The 25,790-nt window shown below is 42.6% G+C and overlaps 1 long non-coding RNA gene across 1 annotated transcript; it reads left to right on the forward strand.

Moving 5' to 3' along the window:
• The first annotated feature begins 13 nt into the window (after positions 1–13).
• On the forward strand, positions 14–25,790 carry LOC145353827 (uncharacterized). The gene is made up of 3 exons (XR_013888769.1): positions 14–153; positions 21,356–21,438; positions 23,437–25,790. It is a non-coding gene; the product is annotated as an uncharacterized LOC145353827 (long non-coding RNA).

Below are 25,790 nucleotides of genomic sequence, written 5' to 3' on the forward strand. Positions count from 1 at the left end.
GCCAAAAGGCTGATATGCCGCTTTTAAAAATGGCTTCAAATGAAGCTGAAATGTAACCTAATGACTTCAACCAAGCACAGTGTGTCGATACTACACTTGATCTTAGCCAAAAGGCGGAGAGGTGGTTCATGTTGGTCTTGCCCCTAGCCGGAGGTAAGTGTACAAGATTGTCAATATACAAGGTGTATGGATAAGTGTATATGGGCTGGGTATACAGGGTGAGTCCTTGCTTTCTTATAAAGCCTAAATAAGGTTTTACAGTTCTTAAACCTCGACCACTGATTCATTTTACTATCACGAGGTAAAAATGAGTGGAAACAATGTCTTTCTCTGTATATTAGCTGTTCTGTATTTTTTTCTCTTGCTTTGTATCACACTTTTAGGCCACTAACTATCGACAGGTAGTTCGCAAGTAACTTTCTGCATAATTTTCTAGTGTGGCTAAGAAGTTACATGTTTAGTGTTTATTTAGTTTATTAGTCTTTTATATCGATCACTAACTAATTTTAAAGAACATAAGAAATAGGAGCAGGAGTAGGCCATCTAGCCCTTCGAGCCTGCCCCGCCATTCAATAAGATCATGGCTGATCTGTCGTGGCTCAGTTCCACATTCCCGCCCTCTCCCCATAACCCTTAATCCCCTCTCTCATCAAAAACCCATCAACCCACGTCTTAAAAATATTTAGCGAGGTAGCCTCCACCACTTCAACGGGCAGAGAATTCCAGAGATTCACCACCCTTTGAGTGAAGAAGTTCCTCCTCAACTCCATTCTAAACTGCCCCCCCTTTATCTTGAGGCTGTGCCCCCTAGTCCTACTATCCTTTCTGAGCGGGAAGAGTCTCTCCACCTCTATCCTATCCATCCCATTCATCATCTTATACGTCTCAATGAGATCTCCCCTCATTCTTCTAAACTCTAACGAGTACAAGCCTAATTTATTCAGCCTCTCCTCATAGCTCAACCCCCTCAACTCCAGCATCAGCCTAGTAAACCTCCACTGCACTCCCTCCAAGGCCAAAATATCCTTGCGTAAGTACGGCGCCCAAAACTGCACACAGTACTCCAGCTGCGGCCTCACCAATGCCCTATACAGCCGCAGCAAGACCTCCCTACTTTTATATTCAATCCCCCTCGCTATGAAGGCCAGCATCCCATTCGCCTTCCTGACCACCTGCTGCACCTGCAAGCTGGCTTCATTGCTAGTATAAAATCCTTCTGATTGGAGTTTTTGATGAGGTGTCTGTAAGGGTGAGGGTGGGAGAAGGAGCTGTGGAAGATGAATCATAAACTAGTATTTAGTTTTCTGCCAATTAAACAAATTCTTGTTGGCTTTTTGAGTTTGAAACCGTATGTTTTTATTTTGTTAGTTAAGGTAGGTGAAATTTTTCAGGACCAGGAGAGAAACCCATAGTGTAGCTGGCTTTCCACTTCCTAGTTTGTAACAAAGCTGTGAAGGGGATTCCCACGCTGGCAGGCTTGGGAGAGCCACTGACATCAACTCTCCAGGGAATAGAGAAGATCCCACACAGGGACACCGAGGCACATGCCTCCCAACCCCCTCAGCAACCCCTGGACACACACACACACACACACACACACACACACACACACACACACACACACACACACACACACCTCCCCAGCTGAAGGCATCCCAGTACTACTTCGATGGGGGGGGTTGTGGTGGGCAGGGTCAATGCCAGGATTCACAAAATCGCTACATTGCAGAAGGAGTCCATTTGGCCCATTGAGTCTGTACCATTCTCCAAAAGAACATCCAACCAAGGCCCAATGGTTGTAACCCCACATTTAACCCTGCTAATCCCCTAACCTACAAATCTTGATTCTAAGGGACACTTTAGCACGAGCAATCCACCTAACCTGCACATCTTTTGACTGCGCAAACTCAATACAGACAATTACCCAATTGAATCTAGGTCTCTGGTGCTGTGACAATACACATCTCTTTAACCTGTGCTTAACTCTCTCTCCACTCACATTGGCTGTACTCTTGAGACTTGATTACCTGTAAAGACTTGCATTCCAACCATTATTTTGTAAATTGAGTTTGTGTCTTCATATGCTCTGTTTGTGAACATAACTCCCACTCACCTGATGAACGGGCAGCGCTCCAAAAGCTAGTGGCTTGTGCTATCAAATAAACCTGTTGGACTTTAACCTGGTGTTGTAACACTTCTTGCTGTGAGGCAACAGTGCTAACCAATGTGCCACCTCATGTCGCTCTTTCCCATCAAACCACCCCCCAGGGCTATACCTACTTGTATGCACCCAGTGGGTTCCCTTCACCTGGTTCATATTTTTTAAAATGTTGTTGGCAAGGGGAGGGGGAAATCCAAATGTTGGGGGCATGACACAGCGAGGAAGCCCACTTATCAGATGTAAATGTAAGGAAAAGAGGTTCCCAATCTTCCTTAGCAGGATCCTTGTTACATCAATGGCAGAGAATGGGGGAAAATTACAACAAGATCTCAGTGGTAAGATTCTTGTTTTCCAGTTCTTGTGGGATATGTGTCCGCATTGCTGTTTGCGCTCGTGGTGAACTCTGGTGCAAAATCCTCCCCCCCCCACCCCACCCTCCCGGTATTTTCTTACACTATCTGTGCTTAGTGGAGAGGCCTCTTCCCCTCTGAATCACGTGATTGAATGAGTTCAACTCCAGATACTGAATGCTAGAAATCTGAAATGAAAATAGAAAATGCTGGAAAGATTCAGTCGTTTTAGCAATGTCTGTGAGGAGAGAAACAGAGTTCAAGTCTATTTTTTAAAAATTCATTCATGTGATACAGATGTGGCTGTCCAGGCCAGCATTAATAGCCCTTGAGAAGGTAGTGGTGAGCAGTCTTCTTGAACCACTGCAGTCCATGTGATATAGGTACACCCACAGTGCTTTTGGAAGGGAATTGCAGAATTTTGCCACAGTGAAACAATGGTGATATATTTCCAACTTCACATGAATGGCTTGGAGGTGAATGTCCAGGTGGTGATGGTTTCAGGTACCTGCTGCCCTTTCTGGATGCTAGTGGTCTTGGGCTTGGATGAGTCATCTTAGGGGCCAAGGAGTCTGTAGCAGGCTGCATGCTTCATCTCACCATCTAGCTGGAGGACAACAGCCTCACCTTATTAACATTACTTCCAAGATATTAATAACTCTTTACTAAAAGAGAGGCATTTCCTTGATGCCAATGAATAGAAAACCAGTGGACAGAATTTCACTGTATAAGCAAAATACTGTGGCTGCTGAAATTTGAAATAGGAACAGAGGAGGCCAGAAAAACTCAGCAGGCTTGCTAGTCCTCTCTTGTTGCAGATTCCAGCATCCGTGGTATTTTGCTTATTTTCATCTGCTATTTTACCTTTTGCCACCATTTGGCAATTTTCAGTCCTTAAGGACACCCCTATTACTCCCTTTGGCAATCTCTCATTTTCTCATCCTATCTCTGCCCTTCCATTCTGCCACACCACCTCCAACATTTCTGTCCCTCTTCATTCTGTAAAGGATCATATGAACTCACAAAGTTAACTCTGTTTCTCTCCTAACACACCTGTTGGGTTCTTGAGGCATCCTTTTGTTCTTGTTGTTCTATATAAAACATTTTACTGTAGCAAACCAACAAAGCATTAATAAAAGGCAAAGGACATTTTAAGCAAAGGAGCATTTTAAATAGTCAGGCGCTTCCATTTTCATGAAATTTGCAGGAAGAGGGTAGAAAATCAATCACATTCTGATAGACGCCATGACCTGGCCACACCCGGTTTGGGTGGGGTCTGAAAACTGGCATTTTGACCTGCTGCTGGAGGATAGGCAATTAGAGCCTTGTTTTGCTGTTTATGGAGGAGGTTGGGGAACTTTTCTCCTTGCGGCTATAGACAAGGCTTATATCCTCTACTGTCAGGAGTTCACGGGGAGGGGGAGGGATTCATTGGGGTTTATGTGGGGTTGGGGGAATTGCTGGCAGATGCCCAAGGTACAATGATTGTTTTGATACCTATGACATCCTTGACTCTGGCACCAGGGACTCAGATTTACTTCTGCTATTGCAGAAATTTCTAACTATTCCCCTAACCATTGGGTGACTTATCACTATATTGCTCTTCTGCTGTAAAGTTAAACCATCAATTGTGCCATGGAGTTGACTCTGGCTACACTGCCCAGATGAACCATCATTCTCATCGGTATTCCAAACTGAATACTAGTTGGAGAGTGCAGGGGACTCCTGCACTACTTGCCTGTCTCTACTTGATGTCTGTCTGGTGGTCAGCCATTCTCCCATCACCTGCATTCTCTTAAGCTATTGGGGTTGTCACATCTACATGGCATACCATTCATGAAGCTCTCCATCTCATGGATTCGTGGCAATGATACCAGCATTTCTTTTTTTTCATTTATGGGATGTGGGCATTGCTGACTAGGCCAGCATTTGAGAAGGTGGTGGTGAGTTACCTTCTTGAATCACTGCAGTCCCGGTTGTGTACATATGCCCACAGTACCCTAAGGAAGGGAGGTTCAGGATTTTAATCCAGCGACAGTGAAGAAATTACATATTTCCAGGTCAGGACAGTGAGTGCCTTGGAGGGAAACTTCCACGGGATGTTTCCCCATATATTTGCTTCTTATCCATCCAGATGGTAGCATTTGTGGGTTTGGAATGTGCTGCCTAAGAAGCCTTGGTTAGTTCCTCCAGTGCATTTTGTAGATGGAGCAAATGCTGTCACTGTTTTTTTGGAAGGGGCAACAATCAAATGGACTGCTTTGTCCTGAGTGTAGTTGGAGTTACACTCATCCAGACAAGTAGAAAGTATTCCATCATAGAGGTCTACAGCATGGAAAGAGGCCCTTCAGCTCATCAAGTTTGTATCAGTCAAAGACAAACCACCCAATTATACTGATACAATTTTTCAGCACTTTGTCCATAGTCTGATAGCACAATTGCATATTTAAATACTATTTAAATGTAATGAGGGTCTCTGCCAATGAGTATCAGACTCACACTGTCATCTGGATGAAAACCTTTCCTTGCATCACGTTTGAATTTTCTGCCCCTTAAGGAGGTGAGGGGAGACCCAACTGAGGCCTACAAAATTATGAGAGGCATAGACAGGATGGATAGTCAGAGGCTTTTTCCCAGTGTCAGTTACAAGGGGCACAGGTTCAAGGTGGGAGGGGGAAAGTTTAAGGGAAATGTGTGGCTTGCTGGGTGCCTGGAACACCAGAGGAGGTGATGGACACGTTAGCAACATTTAGGAGGCATCTGGATGGGACATGAATAGGGAGGGAATCAAGGGATACCAACAAAGTAAGGGCAGAAGGGTTTTTTGTCAATTAGTTAGAGTATCATGACTGGCACAGGCTTGGAGGGCTAAAGGGCATGCTCTGCTATATTTTTCTTTGTTCTTGCCTTAAATCAATGCCCCCTTGCCATTGATCCCTCCACCAAGGGGGAAATGTTTGTTCCTATCTACTCGATCTATGCCCTTCATAATTTTATATATCTCAGTTGTGTCCCCTTCAAACAACCCCTGTCTATCCAACTCCAGTCTATCACATCCTGACTTGTGCCTTGTATATGGTGGGCAGGGTTTGGTGAGTCACGAAGTGAGTCACTCGCTATAGGATTCCTAGCCTCTAACCTGCTCATGCAGCCGCAGCATTTGTATAGTTAGTCCAGTTCAGTTTCTGGTCGATGGGAGCCACCCCAGGATGTTGATTGGAGTTCAGTGATGGTAAGGCCACTGAATGTCAAGCAGCAATGATTAGATTCTCTGTTGTTGGAGATGGTCATTGCCTGGTACTTATGTGGCACAAATGTCACTTGTTAGTCCAAAACAACTGGATATTATCCAGGTCTTGCTGCACTTGGACATGGATTGCTTCGGTAACTGAGGAGTCATGAATTGTGATTAACATTGCGCACATCCCCACTTGCGATTTTACTCTGGAAAGTAAGTAATTGAAGAAACAGCGGTAGATGATTAGGCTCAGACGCTCCCCTGAGGAACTTGTGCATGTTTTCCTGAGATGTTTGACCTCCAATCACCATAACCATCTTCCTTTGTGCCAGTGCTGCTGTTTTGCCTGGGTTTGCAAAACCTCACTTACTGTACTGTCTGGAGACAATACACATCTCTGTGACCTGTGATCAGTGCTCCTTCCACTCACATTGTCAGCCACTTCAGGTCTTGAACAGCAGGTTAGGTGTAAGGATTCGCATTCTAATCAGTGATCTCTAAACTGTCTGTGCTTTATATGCTCTGTCTGAGGCCAGAACTCTCCATTCACCTGACGAAGGGACTAACCCGAAAGCTTGTGAGTCTATTATCAAATAAATCGGTTGGACTAAAACCTGGCGTTGTCAGACTTTTTACTGTGTTTACGCCACTCCAACGCCGGCATATGCCGGATCATCGACATGGATACCATCATCACACGTGAGAATACCATCCACTGGGTACATGGTAAATACTCTTGCAACTCGGCCAACATTGTCTACCTGATACGTTGCAAGAAAGGATGTCCCGAAGCATGGTACATTGGGGAGACCATGCAGATGCTACGACAACGGATGAATGAACATCGCTCGACAATCACCAGGCAAGACTGTTCCCTTCCTGTTGGCGAACACTTCAGTGGTCACAGGCATTCAGCTTCTGACCTTCGGGTAAGCATTCTCCAAGGCGGCCTTCACGACACACGACAGCGCAGAGTCGCTGAACAGAGACTGATAGCCAAGTTCCGCACACATGAGGACGGTCTCAACAGGGATCTTGGGTTCATGTCGCACTATCTGTAACCCCCGTGACTTGCCTGGGTTTGCAAAACCTCACTTACTGTACTGTCTGGAGACAATACACATCTCTTTAACCTGTGATCAGTGCTCCTTCCACTCACATTGTCAGCCACTTCAGGTCTTGAACAGCAGGTTAGGTGTAAGGATTCGCATTCTAATCAGTAATCTCTAAACTGTCTGTGCTTTATATGCTCTGTCTGAGGCCAGAACTCTCCATTCACCTGACGAAGGGACTAACCCGAAAGCTTGTGAGTCTATTATCAAATAAATCGGTTGGACTAAAACCTGGTGTTGTCAGACTTTTTACTGTAAGTACTGAAACACAGAGCTCAAGCTATTGCAATGGATGACAATAGCTGCACAAATTGTTATCCAGGATGCGGGAAGTATCTGGTGTTTTTACATAGCACAGGACATGCATTCCAGAAGTTGGAACAGCTCTGCCATTCCTCTACTTATTAATTCGTAAACCATTGCCAATACAAATACATTATTAATAAACCTTACCAGTACTAATAAATCTTACTAATACCTACCAGTACTTATTGCACCCTATTAATAGTAGTGAAATCTTTAAAAACAAAATTCCCCAGTTTATTCCCTTGTTTAGCTAAGGTAAATGATAAACATCTACAGGCGATCATCTGCAGTCTTCTCTGGTGTTACCTCGTTTTCTTTCCAATATGGCTTAGAACCAACAGACTGACTCCTGGTGAAATAGCTGCTTTATTCTTGCTCTATCCCACTATTCTTACGGTGAGCTCTCGGTATCTCCTGAGCTGTTTTATACCTTGTGATGTTCTTATTTCTCCCCTTCTTGCTCGCAGTGCTGCAGACCCTGTTGAGTTATCTAAAATGGAGCTGTCTGTGAGATATATTTTTCAGTAACTACATGGCTCAGTTATGACATGTGGCTCCTGTATTTGTGAACCTCGAGGCTCTCCACGCCTCCTTGCAGCAGACTGCTGTCTTTTACTAGGAACTGATTAGAGTCTGGAACATGACCAGGGATCCATGTTCGGTTTTGACTTTGGGTGACTGTGTGGAGTTTGCATATTCTCCCCATGTCGGTGTGGTTTCCTCTGTGCACTCTAGTTTCCTCTCACAGTCCAAAAATGTGCAGGAAGGTGGATTAGCCGTGGTAAATGCACAGGATTACAGAGACTGGGCGGAGAAGAAGGGAGTGCCTGAGTGGGATGCTCTTTTAGAGAGCTGGTGCAGATTCACTGGGCTGAATGACCTCTTCTGCACTGTAGGCGTTCTATGGTTCTAAACATTGTTATTCCTTTTCACCCTTATTTGTCGCTGTACTTTATATAAAGTGCATTTTTGTACATAAATTCTGTGCATGAGGTCTATGAAAGCTTAATCAGATTCAGTTTAAGTAGTAAACTGCTGGAGAACTCTGCCTTGGAGAGTTGGAAGAGAAGCTAAAAAGATGGTGAAGGAATTAGTTGGGAGAAAAATAGTTGAACTGCTTGGTATATACAAATATACAAAGCCAAGAAAAATATAGGCAGCTGGAGACTTTAATTGGACCAACTAAAAAGGTAACAATACACAATTTACATTGGGAGCTATGTATTCTTAACTGTACGGTTTTCTAAGAGTGTTTTAGGTGTGATAGGGGAGGGTTAAAAAGAGGAGGGGGAGTGGCGCTCTTAGTTAGGGAGCAGATCACAGCGGAGCGGAGGGAGGATAACATGGAGGGGTTGGGAATTGATTCTCTGTGGGTGGAGTTGAGGAATAGGAAGGGGGCCATTACTATGCTAGGAGTGTACTATAGGCCGCCTGACAGCGCGCGGGCAGTGGAAGAGGGTATATGTAGAGACATTTTGGACAAGTGTAGGAAGAACAGGTTGTTGTAGTGGGAGATTTTAATCTCCCTGGGATGGATTGGAAGGTGCCTAGAGCTGGAGGTTTGGACAGGGAGGAATTCGTAAGATGTGTATTGGAAGGGTCCTTGCAGCAGTATGTAGATAGCCTGACTAGAGAGGGGGCTATATTGGATTTAGTTCTGGGCAATGAGCCGGGTCAGGTGGTTGAGGTTGCGGTAGGTGAACATGTGGCTAACAGTGACCACAACTCTGTCTACTTTAGGATACGAATGGAAAAAGATGAGTGCTGTCCTAAGGGGAGGGTGCTAAATTGGGGAAAGGCTAGATACAGCCGGATTAGGCAGGAGCTTAGGGATACAGACTGGGATAGGCTGTTGGAAGGCAAGACCACGTTAGGCATGTGGGAATCTTTCAAGGGAAAACTGCAATGGGTGCAGGAAAGGCATGTGCCGGTTAGGAGGAAGGATGGGAAAGGTAGGATTAGAGAGCCATGGATTACTAGAGATATAGAAGACCTGGTTAGGAAGAAACGAGAGGCATATGTCAGATCTAAGCAGCTGGGAACGGAGAGAGTGTTGGAGGAATACGGAGAGAGTAGGAGGGATCTCAAAAGGGGAGTTAGGAGAGCAAAAAGGGGGCATGAGATGGCTTTGGCAGGTAGGATTAAGGAGAATCCAAAGGCGTTTTACTCCTATCTTAGGAGCAAAAGGGTGGCTGGGGTAAAAATCGGTCCTCTCAAGGACAGACGAGGGGAATTGTGCTTAGAGGCTGTGGGAATGGGGGAGATCCTGAATGAATACTTTGCGTCGGTATTCACGAAGGAGAGGGGATTGATGTCTGGTACGGTCATTGAGGGAGCGGTAGACCAATTGAAAGATCTATCGATTACGAGGGAAGAAGTGTTAGGGCTTTTAGGTAGCGTTAAAACCGATAAATCTCCGGGGCATAAGAACATAAGAACATAAGAAATAGGAGCAGGAGTAGGCCATCTAGCCCTTTGAGCCTGCCCCGCCATTCAATAAGATCATGGCTGATCTGAAGTGGATCAGTTCCACTTTCCGGCTTTCTCCCCTGTCTATCAGAAACCTATCTACCCGTGACTTAAATATATTCAGCAAGGTAGCCTCCACCACTTCAACGGGCAGAGAATTCCACAGATTCACCACACTTTGAGTGAAGAAGTTCCTCCTCGACTCTGATCTAAACTGCCCCCCCCCCCCTTATCTTGAGGCTGCATTCTCTAGTCCTGCTGTCCTTTCTAAGCGGGAAGAATCTCTCTACCTCTACCCTATCCATCCCTTTCATTGTCTTATACGTCTCTATAAGATCCCCCCTCATCCTTCTAAACTCCAACGAGTACAGACCCAGGTTAGGGGGATTGGCCATGCTAAATTGTCCCCCAGTGTCCAAAGATGCGCAGGCCAGGGTGACCAGTGGGGTAAATATGTGGGTCTATGAGGAAAATGGTCTAGGCAGGACGCTCCGCCGTCGGCGCAGACCCGATGCCCGATGGCATTTATCCTAGGCTGCTTAGGAAGGCAAGAGATGAGATTTCTGGGCCTCTGACGCAAATCTTTGTCTCTTCTTTGGACACAGGTGAGGTCCCAGAGGACTGGAGGATAGCGAACGTGGTACCATTGTTTAAAAAGGATAGGAGGGATAACCCGGGTAACTATAGGCCAGTGAGTTTAACGTCAGTGGTAGGCAAGTTGATGGAGAGGATTCTTAGGGATAGGATGTATGAGCACTTAGAGCGTTGCGATCTGATTAAGGATACGCAGCATGGCTTTGTAAAGGGGAAGTCTTGCCTTATGAATCCGGTAGAATTCTTTGAGGAGGTGACAAAAACGGTCGACGAAGGACGAGCCATTGATGTCGTCTATATGGATTTCAGTAAGGCGTTTGACAAAGTCCCTCATGGTAGGTTGGTACAGAAGATTAAAGCTCATGGGATATGTGGTCAGGTATCTAGATGGGTAGAGAACTGGCTTGCAAAGAGGAGTCAGAGAGTAGTAGTGGAGGGGTCCTTTTCTAGCTGGAGGTCTGTCACTAGTGGTGTGCCGCAGGGCTCAGTACTGGGACCTCTTCTCTTCATAGTGTATATAAATGATTTGGAAAAGGGAGTAGGTGGTGTGATCAGCAAATTTGCTGATGACACCAAGATGGCTGGATTGGCGGGCAGTGAGGAGCAGTGTCTGGCAATACAGCGGGATATTGATAGGCTGGTATATTGGGCAGATACATGGCAAATGGAGTTTAATCCGGATAAATGTGAGGTGATGCATTTTGGCCGGAATAATGTAGGGGGAAGTTATATGATAAAGGGTAAGCCCGTAAGGAGTACAGAATTGCAGCGATACCTGGGGGTGCAAGTGCACAAGTCTTTGAAGGTTGCAGTGCAAGTGGAGAGTGTGGTGAAGAAAGCCTATGGTATGTTAGCCTTTATAGGAAGGGGTATAGAATATAAGAGCTGGAGTCTAATGTTGCAGTTGTACAGAACGTTGGTTAGGCAGCATTTAGAGTACTGCGTCCAGTTCTGGTCGCCTTACTACTGGAAGGATGTGGAGACTCTGGAGAGAGTGCAGAGTTGGTTTACCAGGATGGTGCTTGGAATGGAAGGACTGGGGTATGAGGAAAGATTGAATAAATTGGGGCTCTTTTCCCTTGAAAGACGGCGACTGAGGGGGGATCTAATAGAGGTATATAAGATTATGAAGGGTATAGATAGAGTAAACAGAAGTAAGCTATTTCCTATGATACAGACACACAGGTCAAGGGCCATGGGCTTAAGGTGAGGGGGGAGAGGTATAACACAGATATTAGAGGGAGGTTTTTCACACAGAGGGTAGTAGGGGTATGGAATGCCCTGCCAAGTAAGGTGGTGGAAGCAAACACGCTAGAGTTGTTTAAGAGTAACTTAGACAGGCACATGAGTGGGTTGGAGATGAGTGGATATAGGCGATTGTTTTAAATAAGGGTCATTTGCATTGGGGCGTCCCTGGTAAGGTAAATGGATATGGTACAATAATAATGTTTTTTTTTTCTCTTTTTCATTCACAGGTTTTAAGTCGGTCCACCTTGTGTCCAACGAGGGGCTTACATGTGATGGGTCGTACTTGGGCTGCTCTTGGTTGTTCGAGATTGGCCTAGTGCTTCATGTCGTTAGTGTGTGCTTAAACTGGACCAGATACTGGGCAAGACGACAGCTCAGTGACTATCGCTGATTGCTGTGCAGACACATGGATTTGGGCCGGTGTCTGTGGGAGTTTGCGCATTCTCCCCGTGCTTGCGTGGGTTTTCTCCGGGTGCTCTGATTTCCTCCCACACCCCAAAAATGTGCTGTTAGGCTGATTGGCAGTAATAAATTGTCCCTAACTTAGTTTCCCTCAATGTGGATGGCCATAAAACATTAGATAAGGGTCATGGGTGGACGGGGTGACTGGTGGTGTTAAGATGGCGGCACAGGCTCGTTGGGCCGAAGGGCCTGTTTCCTGGGCTGTTTTTGTTTTTTGTTCTTTTTGTTTTGTTTTATTGCGAAGTAAACAAAGAAGTGGCTTTATTCATTGAGGGAAGTTTCTTTCTGTCCAGAATATTGAGATAAACAATTAAGGGTTCTGTTAGGCATAAGCTAATTTATGTATCTTTGGTCACACCCACTGGACATACCAAAGTATTTTACAACTGGTGATATATGTTTTGATGTGTAAAGACATTTACAATGTAGATATGTTATAAGCCACTAAATGGTTGGTCAGAAATTTGGTATGCGATTGGATCATGCTGAGTTTGCAGTAGAAAGGGAATATTTTTGTTTTGGACATCCTTAAAATGAATTATTTTTGAAATGTAGGAGGCCGAAGGGCCTGTTCTGCGCTGTAATGTTCTATGTTCTAATTGCTCGCAGTGCTATGCGCTAGAGAGTACCAAAATGGGAGGATAGCACAGATACACGCATGCTGGAGCAATGGTGCAGGAAGGAAGGCTTTAGATTCTTGGGAAACCTGGGCTGCTTTGAGGAAAGTGGGATCCATATTGTCCAAATGGATTGCACCTCAAAAGAGCTGTGTCCAATTCTCTCATAGGAAACTTCTAGTATGGGTAAATTTAAACTAATTTTGCCAGAGGTTGGACGGCACGATGCAATATTAGAAAAGGGAAACAAGGTGTACAAAGTATTGGTAGCACTGGAGTAAGAAATAGTCATGTATTAGATGGAATGATATGAAGGAAATAATTTGTTGTATAAATAGCAGATTTGTGCATAGCAAAATGCCACCAACAGCTAAGAAAACAAATATTTTCCACGATGGCTATTGAGTCAAATGCTAAATCATTATTTAAAAAGGACTTGTGTAAAGAAAGAATATGTGGACTGCAGCATTTCAAGACAGCAGCTCACCACCATCTTTTCAAGGATGACCAAGGACAGGCAATAAATGCTGGCCAGCCATGCTGTGCCCATGTCCCACAAATGAATAAAAAAATGAAAGGGAAGCTGAAATTGTATTAGAGTGTATTAATCCTGTTGAAGACTTGTCAGCACAGATTCCAAGTTGTCTTCCTCTACACTGTAATTTCTATTATTTCTGTTTGTGTTCGTTGAAACCATAGAAACCCTACCGTGCAGAAGGAGGCCATTCAGTCCATACCGACAATAATCCCACCCAAGGCCCTATCCCTCAAATTTATCCTGCTAATCCCTCTAACCTACATATCACAAGACACTAGGGGCAATTTAGCTTGGTCAATTTTGGACTGTGGGAGGAAACCTGAGCACCCAGAGGAAACCTATGCCAACATGGGGAGAACATGCAAACTCCACACAGGCAGTGACCCAAGATGGGAATTGAACCCAGATCCCTGGAGCTGTGAGACAGCAGTGCTAACCACTGTGCTGCCCTAACAAATCTTTCTTTCATATCTTCAAAATGCCTCTGTAGTCTCGAGTAGAGTTTTTCTGTTAGGCCTATGAATTATGTGGATTGTCCCCATGTCTATAGCAGCTTCATCTCAATCAGAGGGAAATTTGATTTCACCACAGCCTAAGAAATACTTCAATCCCAGAAACTGTACTCCAGATTTGGAAATTTTTGACCCCACATCTGACAATAGAACAGCTAATTAAGTATTACTTTGAAGTGCAGTCCAAGTGCTTTAGAATGTCCCGCATTTGTGAAAGATTGTATATGTACAAGGTCCTTTGTTCTATTCTGTTTCCACTGTGTCTCCCTCATGGTTATTTGACCCATGATGGTTGGTTAAATAATTTTAATTGAGTAAAGTGCACTTGTGCCTCTTTAAAATGAGTGATTGAATAGACTGGGTCTGTACTCATTGGAGTTTAGAAGGCTGAGGGGGGATCTTACAGAGACATATAAGAAAATGAAGGGGATAGATAGGGTAGAGGTGGAGAGATTCTTCCCGCTTAGAAAGGATAGCAGAACTAGAGGGCACAGCCTCAAAATAAGGGGGGTGCAGTTTAGATTGGAGTTGAGGAGGAACTTCTTCACTCAAAGGGTGGTGAGTCTCTGGAATTCCCTGCCCATTGAAGACTACCTCGCTGAATATATTTAAGTCACAGGTAGATAGGTTTCTGATAGACAAGGAAATTAAGGGTCATGGGGAGAAAGCGGGAAAGTGGAGCTGATCCACTTCAGATCAGCCATGATCTTGTTGAATGGCGGGGCAGGCTTGAAAGGCTAGATGGCTTACTCCTGCTCCTATTTCTTATGTTCTTAAAATAAAACTGAGGTAAGTAATATCTATTCAAAGCTGTTGATAAGTATTGGAATATTAATACTTTTCTTTCTGTTTAAGTTGCCAATGCTTCCAGCATTGAAATCTGTGATGAAACCCGTAACTATGGTTTAATAGCTAAGATAGTTATACGTATCCCTCTGCACTTCAATTTCAGTACTAGTTGTAAAGAAGAATGGACAAAATTACCTAAGGTATACTTTCTTCAGCATTTGAGACAACAATAAAATGTTTTTGAAACATAGAATCATAGAAAATAGGAACAGGAGTAGGCTATTTGGCCCTTCAGGCTTGTTCCACCATTCGTTTATGTTCATGGCTGATCATTCAACTCTGTAGCTTGATCTTGTCTTCCCTCATATCCTTTGATCCCCCTCTGCCCAAGAGCTATATCTAACGCTTGAAAATGTGCAATGTTTTAGCCTCAACTGCTTTCTTTGGTTACAAATTCCACAGGTTCACCACTCTTTGGGTGAAGAAATTTTGCTTAATCTCAGTCCCAAAAGGTTTACCTTGTATCTTTAGACTATGACTCCTGGTTCTGGACATTCCCACCATCAGGTACCTCCTTTCTGCATGTACCCTGTTTAGTCCTATTAGAATTTTATAGATTTCTAAGAGATCCACCTTCATTCTTCTCAACTCCAGTGAATGTAATCCTAACTGACAATCTTTCCTCATATATCAGTCCCACCATCCCAGGAATCAGTCCAGTAAACCTTCTCTTCATTCCCTCTACAGCACAAATATCCTTCCTCAGATAAGCAAACCAAAATTGCACACACTGTTCCAGATATGGACTCACCAAGGCCCTGTATAAATGCAGCAAAACATCTCTGCCCCTGTACTCTAATCCTCGTTATGAAGGTTGACGTAAGAACTAAGAGCAGGAGTAGGCCTGCAGGAGAGAATTAGGAAGCATAGGTTGGACTAGGAGACTACAGGGTCTGGGAACGTCCGAAATGTGGAGTTTTTTCAAGGAGCAGCTACTGCGAGTCCTTGATATGTATGTCCCTGTCAGGCAAGGAGGAAATGGTCGAGCTAGGGAACTGTGGTGCACTAAAAAAGTTGGTTCGCTGGTTAAAAGGAAAAAGGAGGCTTATGTCAGGATGAGACTTGAGGGCTCAGGTAGTGCACTGGAAAGCTTTAGATTGGCTAGGAGGGAGTTAAAGAGTGAGTTAAGAAGGGCTAAAAGAGGACATGAGAAGACTTTGGCTGATAGGATTAAGGAGAATCCTAAGGCGTTCTATAGATATGTTAAGAACTGAAGATTGGTTAGGGCAAGGTTAGGGCCAGTTAGAGACAGCAGTGGGAAGTTATGTGTGGAACCGGAAGAGATTGGAGAGGCATTGAACCAATATTTTTCTTCGGTATTCACGCAGGGGGACATAAATGTAGCTGTGAAGAACACTGGGTTACAGGGTTGTAAACTGGATAGTATTGCAGTTGATAAGGAGGATGTGCTAGATATTCTTGAGGGTTTGAAAATAGATAAGTCCCCTGGGCCAGACGGGATTTACCCTAGGATTCTCTGGGAGGCAAGAGAGGCGATTGCAGAGCCTCTGGCTCTGATCTTCAGGTCGTCGTTGGTCACAGGTACAGTGCCGGAAGATTGGAGGATAGCGAATGTTGTCCCATTGTTTAAGAACGGGAACAGAGACTTTCCCAGGAATTATAGACCGGTGAGTCTTACTTCTGTTGTGGGCAAAGTTTTAGAAAAAATTATTAGGGATAGGATTTATAGTTATTTAGAGAGTAATGAATTGATTGGAGATAGTCAGCATGGTTTTGTGGAGGGTAGGTCGTGCCTTACAAACCTGATTGAGTTTTTTGAGAAAGTGACCAAAGAGGTGGATGGGGGTAAGGCAGTTGACGTGGTATATATGGACTTTAGTAAGGCGTTTGATAAGGTTCACCATGGAAGGCATCTGCAGAAAATGCAGATGTATGGGATTGAGGGTGATTTAGTTAATTGGATCAGGAATTGGCTAGCAGATAGAAGACAGAGGGTGGTGGTCGATGGTAAGTATTCATCATGGAGTTCAGTTACAAGTGGTGTGCCTCAGGGATCTGTTTTGGGGCCACTGCTGTTTGTAATTTTCATAAATGATCTGGATGAGGGTATAGTTGGGTGGATCAGTAAATTTGCTGATGACACCAAAGTCGGAGGTGTGGTAGATAGTGAGGAGGGGTGTCATAGTTTACAGAGAGACTTAGACAAGTTGCAGAGCTGGGCCGAGAGGTGGCGGATGGAGTTTAATGCGGAAAAGTGTGAGGTAATTCACTTTGGCAGGAATAACAGATGTGTAGAGTATAGGGCTAACGGTAGGACTCTGAATAGTGTTGATGAACAGAGGGATCTAGGTGTATGTGTACATAGATCCCTGAAAGTTGGGAATCAAGTAGATAAGGTTGTTAGGAAGGCATACGGTGTCTTGGCGTTTATCGGTAGGGGGATTGAATTTAGGAGCCGCAGCGTCATGTTGCAACTGTACAAAACTCTGGTGCGGCCGCACTTGGAGTACTGTGTGCAGTTCTGGTCCCCACATTATAGGAAGGATATGGAGGCATTGGAGAGGGTGCAGAGGAGGTTTACCAGGATGTTGCCTGGTATGGAGGGGAGGTCCTATGAGGAGAGACTGAGGGATTTGAGGTTGTTTTCGTTAGAAAGAAGGCGGCTAAGAGGGGACCTTATTGAAACATATAAGATGATTAGAGGATTAGATAGGGTGGACAGTGATAGCCTTTTTCCTCGGATGGAGAAAGCTAGCACGAGGGGGCATAGCTTTAAATTAAGGGGTGGTAGTTATAGGACGGATGTCAGAGGTAAGTTCTTTACCCAGAGGGTGGTGAGGGATTGGAATGCCCTGCCTGCTGCAGTTGTAAATGCACCTAGTTTGGGGGCGTTTAAGAGATCCGTGGATGGGTTTATGGTTGGAAAGCGATTGGTTTAGGTTAGAGGGTCATTGCTTTTTTAATTGGTCGGCGCAACATCGTGGGCCAAAGGGCCTGTTCTGCGCTGTAATGTTCTATGTTCTATGTTCTATCTGGCCCCTTGAGCCTGCTCCGGCATCCAGTAAGGTCATGGCTAATTTTTTCATTGACTCAGCTCCATTTACCTGCCTGTTCACCATAACCCTTAATTCCTTTACTGTTCAAAAATGCATCTATCCTTGCCTTAAAAACATTCAATGAAGTAGCTCAACTGCTTCACTGGGCAGGGAATTCCACAGATTCACAACCTTTGTGTGAAGAAGTTCCTCCTCAACTCAGTCCTAAATCTGCTCCACCTTATTTTGAGGCCATGTCCCCTAGTTCTAGTTTCACCTGCCAGTGGAAATAACTTCCCTGCTTCTATCTTATCTATTCCCTTCGTAATTATATATTTCTATAAGATCTCCCTCATTCTTCTGAATTCTACTGAGTATAGCCCCAGTTCAATCAGTCTGTCTTCATAAGCCAACCCTGTCAACTCCAGAATCAACCTAGTGAATCTCCTCTGCACCCCCTCCAGTGCTAGTATATCCTTTCTCAAGTAAGGAGATCAAAACTGTACACTGTACTCTAGGTGTAGCCTCACCAGCACTTTATACAGCTGCAACATAACCTCATTGTTTTTAAATTCCATCCCTCTAGCAATGAAGGACAAAATTCCATTTGCCTTCTTTACCACCTGCACCTGCATGCTTGCCTTCAGCAACTGGTGTACAAGGATACCCAGGTCTTGTTGCACATTCCCCTCTCTTAATTTGTAGCCATTCAGATAATCTGTGTTCCTATTGTTACTACCAAAGTGTATATTTCTGCATTTATCCAAATTATACTGCACCTGCCATACATTTGTCCACTCACTCAACTTGTCCAAATTACATTGAAGCATCTCTGTATCCTTACAGCCTACTCTCCCATCAAGTTTTGTGTCATCTGCAAAATTGGAGATATTACATTTAGTTCCCTCATCTAAATCATTTATATTGTGAATAGCTGGAGTCCTAGCACTGATATCTGCGATGGCCCACTAGTCACTGCCTGCCATTCGGAAAATGACCCTTTTATTCCTACCCTTTGTTTCCTGTCTGCCAACCAGTTTACATTTCAATACACTACCCCCAATCCCATGCACTTTAATTTTACACGATAATCTCATATTTGGGACTTTGTCAAAAGTTCAAATAAACCACATCCACTGGCTCTCTCTCATCAACTCTAATAGTTAGATCCTTGAAGAATTGCAGTAGATTTGTGAAGCATGCTTTTCCTTTTGTTAATCCATGCTGACTGTTCAATTTTACCACTTTTTACGAAGTGCCCAGCTTTAAAACCTTTGATAATAGCTTCTAGAATTTTTCCCATTACTGATGTCAGACTTATTGGTCTAAAATTCATTGTTTTCATTCTACCTCACTTTTTAAATAATAGAATTACTTTAGCTACCCTCCAATTATTCCAGAGTCTATAGAATCTTGGAAGATGACCACCAACTAATTAGCCTTCCCCAGTTTAGCACCTTAACTTGAGAACTACACTTTTTTTTATCCATCGGTACCTTAAAGCTTATTGAATTATGGTCACTATTCCCGAACTGCTCCCGTACTGAAACATCAACCGCCTGGCCAGGCTCATTCCCCAATACCATGTACAGTACAGCCCCTTCTCTGGTTGGACTATCTACATACTGTGTCAAAAAGCCCTCCTGGATGCTTACAAACTCTGCCCCATGCATGCCCCTAAGCACTAAGTGAGTCCCAGTCGATATAGGGGAAGTTAAAATCTCCCACCACAACAATACTGTTACTTTTACACCTTGTCATCTCTGACCTTCAATCTTGTATGAACAAACTCTATCTTAGGCTTGTTTTCTATTTAATATTTCAACAATTTGTGGAAAATTTCTGCAAGATAATTGTACAACTTTTACGAGGTCATATTTTCTGCTTTTTCTTTAACATGTAAATATTTCTCCATTTTTTTTCTTTAGGTTACCTGAACCTTCACATTTGTAACAACATAAATACTCATGGAATCCCTACAGTGCAGAAGGAGGCCATCCGGCCCATCAGTCCTGCACCGACAACAATCCCACTAAGGCCCTGTCCTCATAATCCTACTTATTTACCCTAGCTAATCTCCCTGACACTATGGCCAATCCACCTAACCCATATACCTTTGGACTGTGGGAGGTAACTGGAGCACCGGAGGAAACCCACGTAGACACAGGGAGAATGTGTAAATTCCACACACTCAGTGACACAGGCTGGGAATCAGACCCAGGTCCCTGGTACTCTGAGGCAGCAGTGCTAACTACTGTGTCACCTGTGCTGCCCTGTCTCACTTTGAGCAATATTATGGAAAAGTCTTCTAGTGCTGTATGCATTTTACTCCCATTTTCATTCAGCATCAATCAGTTGCTAACTTTGAAGTGGTAGTGGAAAAACATGGTGAAATGTTGTCAATCATCTTTTCATGACGATGTAAATAAACGTATCTAGCATGTAACTCTTAGTTTCTTCAATAGTTAAATGAAAGTTTAGCTTCTGTTTTAAAGAATTAAATGCTTTAGTTGCTTCTAGCTTGCATGTTTTGAAGGTTAAGATAATCCTATAGTGCTTGTCACTTTACAAATTATGATAATATACCCACAAGAAGTACTCAAAATTAGCTTCTGCAAATCCATCATTGCACCAAAAGGAAGCCTCAAGTAGCTGTTTTTGTTTCCATACAATTCTTATTAAGTGTATTCTATATTAAAAAAAACTGAAATAGAAATTGTGAATGGTGTTCTCAAAGATATGCAGGTGAAGACTATTGATTGACTTTGAGCACATACGAAAGAGAAGAGCATTAAAAGAATGGGGTTGTCTATCCTGGCTATCTGCCCCTCTAGCATGGTTCCATTTCACGGTCAGCTGGAGAAGAAGCATGCAGTGCTCACTGGCTCACTTCAGATTTTCTATGACTGTGAGCATTGTGGGAACTGGGATGCATCATCACGCCAGGAAATTATAGTTTAATTTGAAATTAGTTAAGTTTCCTTTTGATCTATTCTAGTTACCATGCCGCACTAAGGGCTGTCACCACCACCACCCTCCAGCTTTGTTTAATTTACTGATTGTTGAATAAAAAGTATAAAAAAGAGTGATATTATGTAGCCTGACTGTCTGCTTCAATTTGTGGCTTGGTGGCATTGGAGAGAGGGCATGTGGTATCCACTAGAAAGCTCCAGTCCTTCGATGGAGGACAATGGGGGCTGGAGTGCATCATTAGCCACAGAAACAACAGTCTTCTAATTTTATTTAATGTTTACCTTAAAGTTTTGTCTTTTGTTACCCCTTGAAGGGCTGTCAATTTAGTTAATGAGTTTATTTACTTTTATAGAGTATAAAAGAGAGATTACTCAAAACAGTTTCAAAGACTTCTGGGACATTGGTTGTCAGTCAGGAGGAGGCAGAGATGTGTAATGCTGCATTCTGTAAATAAACCAACATCGAGACAGGGGTTTGGGTCTAGTCTCACACTTCACCATCTGGCTTGGAATCCATTTATCAGAGCATCGTTTTAGGTTATACCTCAGATTTTCATTTTCTAATCCAGTAAATGGTATGCCTTCATATATTTAGATATGATTGTACCTTGGTAGTTGTATGTGGTATTCATGCAGTTGGAACATAAAAGGAATTGGTCAAATAATTTTCTGCACGTATCTATTTGCTTTGTGTAGCCTTACAGTGCACTTTGCGTAGTATTTCTGAAGTGAAAGACTATGTAATGGGAAGGCGATAGAGTTTTTAAAAACTCTATGTTTTATATATTTATCTCATTAAAAGTGGATCTAATTTGAGGAACTCTGTCTACAGTCACCTTGGAGTATGTATTTTCATCAAGATAATTACAGGAAAATGTTTTCACATTTTTTGTAATAATTATTAATCTAAAAATGTTTCCGTTTTTTTAAGGTATCTATTATGTTCCACTGGTTGTACTGGCTTTATTAGCTATTCTATTCATTGTACATGTATTTCGAACACACTAGCCCATGGTAAGCAATGTTTAGCATTTTTAAAAATTTTTTTGTGAAAACTTGGAACAACAATAGATGTTTCAATAAAAACTGGTTTTAACCTCCGATTGTTAATTACGTTAATATTTGCATTTGGTTTCTTCTCAATTCAAAATTCTGCAGTGCATACAGATTTTGGAACACATCCAACATTCTTGGAAGGGTGCAGAAAGAGTTTGTTAACATTACTAGATATGATCACATGAGTTGCCCAGTTAAATATCTCAGTCGTAACCGAATAATAACCAAACCTGTTAGAAAGCTAAGTGCACTTTTAGATAAGAATGCGAGATAAAGATTTGCTTACTTGGTAAGAATCCAAAAAAAGGAAATTTACATTATCTTGCATGCATCAAGACCTGGGCAACATTCAGGCTTGAGTCGATCATAGAATAGAATAGACCACAGAATCCTTACAGTACAGAAGGCCATTCAGCCCATCGAGTCTGTACTGACCACATCCCACCCATGCCCTATTCATGCAACCTTCAGTTACTCTGCGAATCCCCCGACACTAGGGTCAATTTAGCATGGCTAATCAACCTAACCCATACATCTTTGGACTGTGGGAGGAAATCGGAGCACCTGGAGGAAACCCATGCAGACACAGGGAGAGTGTGCAAACTCCACACCGACAGCGACCCAAAGCCAGAATTGAACCTGGATCACTGGTGCTGTGAGGCAGCAGTGCTAGCCACTGTGCCACCCTGATGGATAATATAAATATTAAGTGCTGGATAATGACCATCTCTAATATTAGAGAATCTAACCACTTCCGTTTGGTGGTGGTCATGTCTTTGAATACTAAATCCCCTACACTGTGTTCCTGGAGGTTACCACAGACCATGGTTGTATGAACATCATTGCTACAAGAGCAGATCTGAGACTGGGGGGGGAGTTCTCTGGTTTTTTGTGCCCAGCCTTCACTGCCAGCAATAACAGAGAATCTGGTGCTCAGCCAAATCTCAGTTCACTGCAGCAGGACTGGAGAATCCCAGCTGCAGGTGAGGTGAAGAATCTGGCCCTGAGTGTTCTGTATGAGTAATTCACCTCCTGACTCTCAAATCTTTACACAGTCCAAAAATGTGCAGGTTGGGTGTGTTGGCCATGCTGAATTGCCCTTTGGTATGCCATCAATCAGTGGAATGCAATTGAAACCTTAAAGACAAGTATTTCCGATTTTAATAATTATTAGACAAAATGTTAACACATTCTTCTTTAATTATATACTCCAAGATAATAACCAAATTCCTCAACTTAGATCAAGTGAACATATTAAATATAATTCTAATTATTTAAAATTCTTACCCCCTTCCCTTTTTATAATAGTCTTTAAAATATGTGAAGTACACTGTAAGAATACACAAAGCAAATAGATGCATGCAGAAATTTATTTGACCAATTCCCTTTAAGGATTAGCCATGGTAAATGTGTGAAGTTAGAAGGATAGGATGGGAGACCGATGGGCTAAATGGTCTTTTCTACACTGTAGGGATTCTATGATCTGCAAGGCACAAGCCAAGAATGTGATGCTGTACTTATCTGGATAAATGTGGCTCCAACAACACTCAAGAAACTTGACACTTTCCATAACAAGCACCTTGTTTGATAGGCATCCCATTCACCACCTTAAGACATTCACTTCCCCCTCCACCACTGGCACATTCTAAACTATGACCTCTACAGCATAAAGGTACAAGGAGTGGACACGAGCAACACCATTTCCAAGCTCCCCTCCAAATCGCAAAATGTCATGAATTTGAAATAAATTGCCTTCATGCCTACCTGACAGCACTGCGCATGTGGACTGCAGCAGTTCAAGAAGGCAGCTCGCCACCTATCTAAAGAACAGTTAGGGACAGACAATAAACGCTGACCTTGCCAACAATTCCCATACTCCATATTTTTTAAAAATCCAATCAATTTATTGATGATCAGATGGCGCAACTTAATTTTTTTTCTCCCTTGTGATTTCAGATTTGAGAGTTTTATGCAAATAGTCCTGGTTTAAAAATCATTTTGATGGGTGCTTTTTCTTACTGTGGTCAGAAGATGACAACTGAAGACTCTTCACAATATGATGACATCTACAGCTGTAACTGGTTTATTGTTTCTACACATCGGAAAAATTCTTTGACTATTCAAAAGGTGTTTAAATTGGTATGATGTGGAAAAGAAACGTCCAACTGCTTGGTGCTACACAAGTGATTTAAAAAAAAATTGAAAACTACTTCTTCACATCAAGTGCTCACAGAATGTCAAAACTGGTCAATGAAGCCCATTGATTCATTTCTAATTTTAAGTCGGCTAAATTTTGAGACTCATTGTTAGAATACGTTGTGTTTGCTCTTGTGGAAGGGGGTTATGAATTGGCTAGCAGAGCCACAGGCAGGTTTTTAGCAATAGCTTGGAGGGAAAGGTAACAAGATAATGTTAACAGTTTGCTTGTGTGGATGCGATAACAAGAATTAAAATAAAGATGTTTTTTAGTGTTAAGTATTTAATACACAAGTATATAGATAATGTATTTTAACATATCAAGTGTATTTCTAATATTTGTTTGCCTCAGTCAAAATGCGAGCACTGCAGAGATGATAGAAGTTCAATAGCTAAATCCATTGGTCAGCAAAATATACAATATAATTTTGAGTCCCGGGAAAGTAGTTGAAGTAGTGTCCAAATAATAAGGCATCTATTTCCATGACATAGAAAATGTATTTTCTGGGCCCAGAAAGGACACTATCAGATTGTTTTGGCAGTATGGGAATGGTATTAGTATTGAGGCATCCTTAGCTACATAGCAATAAGGAAATGAGTCTTGCCAGAGGGAAGAAATCCGGTATTTGAATGGACAAATGAAATATCATTGTCAAGTAGCGCATCACAATTGGCTGAGGTAATCTGTCAAGTTTTGGATTGACATGTTAATATAAAATGAAATTGAATCTAAGCTAGTTAGAAGGTATATCCTAGAAAGCAGAACGTATAAGTGTATTGAATTTTGCCCAAGTGCCTTAGGTCTTTCGCAAGGTCTTGTAGCACTGATCCAGAGCTATTCGACCATCTGAAGGCCTCCCAACAGCCATAGGTTAATGTTTTGTTTGTCTAGTATGATTTTTCATGTTTTAAAATTTGTTACATCTTAAGCAGAGACTTTGCCTTTGCAAATTTAATTTTTAAATAATCAAGTTTTTAAGCAAATCAGGCCACCATCAAAGAATCCCCCAATATAGCTCTTTTCCCATTGGTGGTTAAATTATAAATCAGAACTACTTGATCTATGCAAATTAATAGGAACTATATTTAAACATGAGCCCTCATGCAGCAAGTTTACACATGTGCATTGTGAAGATGCTTGGACATCAATGCCATATTGCTTAGGCTGTCTCAATGCCTTGTCATTCATTGAAATATGATCTTGGATACTTTTAATAATTTGGTTGTTTACCACATTTTTAGTAAGAAGCAAGGTTCCATTCATGAATGCTGTTCTAATGATAAAAAAGCACAGTACGCCCAGCCACAAATCCAGTGAAGATGAATAAGAAAGCTCCAATCTAATAAGCATTAATGAGGAAGCTGTGTTCCAGCTACTAATCCAGTGAACAAAATTTATATAAGTATATAAAATCTTTCAAAGTTGTAAAGTTCTGGAACTTTTGACATCTTTGAAAAATATTAAATAGTGTCTTCTCTTCTATAAGAATACCTCAAAGCACATGTGGTTAGAATACTAATTGTTATTTCTTAGAATCATAGAATCCTACAGTGCAGAAAGAGGCCATTTCGGCCCATAGAATCTGCACCAACCACAATCTCACCCAGGCCCTATCCCCATATCCCTACATATTTATCCACTAATCCCTCTAACCTATGCATCCCGGGACACCAATGGCCAATCAACCTAGCCCATATATCTTTGGACTGTGGGAGGAAACTGGAGCAGCTGGAGGAAACCCAGGCAGACATGGGGAGAATGTGCAAACTCCACACAGACAGTGACCCGAGCCGGGATTCAAACCCAGGTGCCTGGAGCTGTGAAGCAGCAGTGCTAACCTTCTTATTGGCCAAGGAAAGGCTGCTAATGTGATCCTACTTTCATTAACAAAATATATAGAAAAGTATTGAAGATGCTGGAAATCTGAAATAAAAGAACCGTATGATGTATTTTATCTTGTTTAGCTAATTCTATTGCTTTGGCATATAAATCCAGTACAGGTATCAAACCTAGCTTTGATAAAATATAGCTTATATAGCAACAGTAAGGTAAGAGTTAATTAGACATTGGAACGGCAATTTTATTTTAATATTTATGTCAGCTGTGGCTTAGT

This window comes from Carcharhinus amblyrhynchos, chromosome 2, assembly GCF_965287045.1.
Source record: "Carcharhinus amblyrhynchos chromosome 2, sCarAmb.v2.hapA, whole genome shotgun sequence".
NCBI classification, from domain to species: domain Eukaryota; kingdom Metazoa; phylum Chordata; class Chondrichthyes; order Carcharhiniformes; family Carcharhinidae; genus Carcharhinus; species Carcharhinus amblyrhynchos.